This window comes from Babylonia areolata, chromosome 30, assembly GCF_041734735.1.
Source record: "Babylonia areolata isolate BAREFJ2019XMU chromosome 30, ASM4173473v1, whole genome shotgun sequence".
Taxonomy (NCBI): Eukaryota; Metazoa; Mollusca; class Gastropoda; order Neogastropoda; family Buccinidae; genus Babylonia; species Babylonia areolata.
Window position 1 is genome coordinate 3425167 of NC_134905.1, and position 2500 is coordinate 3427666.

The window sequence follows — 2500 nt, forward strand, 5'->3', positions numbered from 1 at the left end:
GGAATTTTTATTTATTTTGCAAACGTTTTGGTGCGGATAGTAAAAAAGGGAAATTACTCTGTAATTAATGCTAGGGGACTTAATTTATCACAAGTGAGTCTTGAAGGCCTTGCCTCTCTTGTTATCTATGCTTTTTTCCTCATAGAACCCATACTGATTTTTTTAATTGATTAATGAGTATTTGGACCGATGATGGACGTTTTCTGTATATTTATTGCCTCAGATACATATTTTGCAAGTGAAAGTATCATATATCATCTCATTTTCTGTCATCAATATGCCGAACAAATCTTTTCTCTGTGCTGTAACTGTATTGAAAATGGTGCAGATTTTTTCGCAATTCATCGTATCTTTTGCAGTTAAGTATGAAATGATTTTCACCTTCTGGGCTTTCGCCACACATTGGGCAAGGAGGATGTTGCTACGTCTGAATCGAACCATCTTCTGGTGGCATTCAGTCCATGTGCGCTCTCAATCTGAGCTTGGCAAAGCAGATTTTATGCCATTTATTTGTTAATATACTTCTCTGTTTGAAATATTGATTTAAATTAACAGAACCACGTATACCTATCATTCTTCTTCTTCTTCTTCTCCTCCTCCTCCTCCTCTTCCCTCAACTTCTTCTTCTCCTCCTCCACCTTCTTCTTCTTCTTCTCCTCCTCCTCCTCCTCCTCTTCCCTCTTCTTCTTCTCCTCCTCCTCCACCTTCTTCTTCTCCTCCTCCTCCTCCTTTTTCTTCTTCTTCTCCTCCTCCTTCTTCTCCTCCTCCTCCTCCTTCTTCTCCTCCTCTTCCCTCTTCTTTTTCTTCTTCTTCTTCTTCTTCTCCTCCTTCTCCTCCTTCTTCTTCTCCTCCTCCTCCTCCACCTTCTTCTTCTTCTTCTTCTTCTCCTCCACCTTCTTCTTCTTCTACTCCTCCTTCTTCCTCTTGCTCTATTCAGCCAACAGACGAGGCTGCAGCATAAGGGCAGATAATTGAGATGCATCACTGCCCCATGATCACAATGATCTCCCCCCCCCCCCTCGCCGAAGTGTGCCCACAGGGACATGAGGAGACTGTTACGGAGGCGGAAGACGTCCTGAGTTTAATTAATCAGTCATCAAACAATGGGAGAAAAGTGAACGACTGTCACACACACACACACACACACACACACACACACACACACACACACATACACACACACACACACAGAAACAGACATACACACACACACACACACACCGATCCCCCCCCCCCCCACGTCCCGCCCCTCTGCCCTCGCCCCGTCCCCCCCCCCCCCCCCCCCCGCCCCCCCCCCCCCACAGAGAGAGAGAGAGAGAGAGAGGAGGGGGGTAATTCTTCAAATTCTTTAGAGACTTACCTCCGGGACCTACGTTTAATTTGTCAAAAGACGAAGAAAAGGAGGAGGAGGAGGAAGGCATGATGATGATGATGAGGAGTAGGAGGAGGAGGAGGAGGAAATAGGGGAGGAGGAAGACAATAAGAAGAAGAAGAAGAAGAAGAAGAAGAAGAAGAAGAAGAAGAAAGAGGAGGAGAAGAAGAAGAAGAAGAAAGAGGAGGAGGAGGAGAAGAAGAAGAAGAAAGAGGAGGAGGAGTACAAACAAGAGGAGAATATCAAGAACAAGAAGAGAAAAAAAGAAAGAAGGAAGGAAGAGAGACCGAAAAAAAGAAAGAAAAGAAAAGAATGAAAAATAAATGAATGAATGAATGAAGGAAGGAAGAAAGGAAGAGAGAAGGAACGAAATAAAGAAAGAAAGAAAGAAAGAAATGAATGAATGAAGTAAGGAAGGAAGGAAGGAAGAGAAAAAGAAAGAAAGAAAGAAAACATGAATGAATGAATAAATGAAGGAAGGAAGGAAGGAAGAAAGAGAAGGAACGAAAAAAAGAAAAAAAGAAAGAAAAAATGAATGAGTAAATAAATGAAGGAAGGAAGGAAGAGAGAAGGAACGGAAAAAAGAAAGAAAGAAAGAAAGAAAAAATGAATGAATAAATAAATGAATGAATGAATGAATGAAGTAAGGAAGGAAGGAAGAGAGAACGAAAGAAAGAAAGAAAGAAAGAAAGAAAGAAAAGAAGAGAAAGAAAAAATGAATCAATGAATGAATGAAGTAAGGAAGGAAAGGAAGAGAAAAAGAAAGAAAAAAAAGAAAGAAAGAAAAAATGAATGAATGAATAAATGAATGAATGAATGAAGTAAGGAAGAAAGAAGAGAGAACGGAAGAAAGAAAGAAAAATGAATGAATGAATGAATGAATGAAAAACTGAATGAATGAAGTAAGGAAAGAAACAGAGAACGAAAGAAAGAAAGAAAAAATGAATAAATGAATGAATGAAGTAAGGAAGAAAGGAAGAGAAAAAGAACGAAAGAAAGAAAGAAAGAGAGAGGAACAAGAAGAAGAAGAACAAGAAAATGTAAAAACCGAACGAGACGCAAAATATTCCCACTGACGTCGTTCAGAAAAGAGCTCTCCCTTTCCCCCCACGACAAAAGAAACTGTGA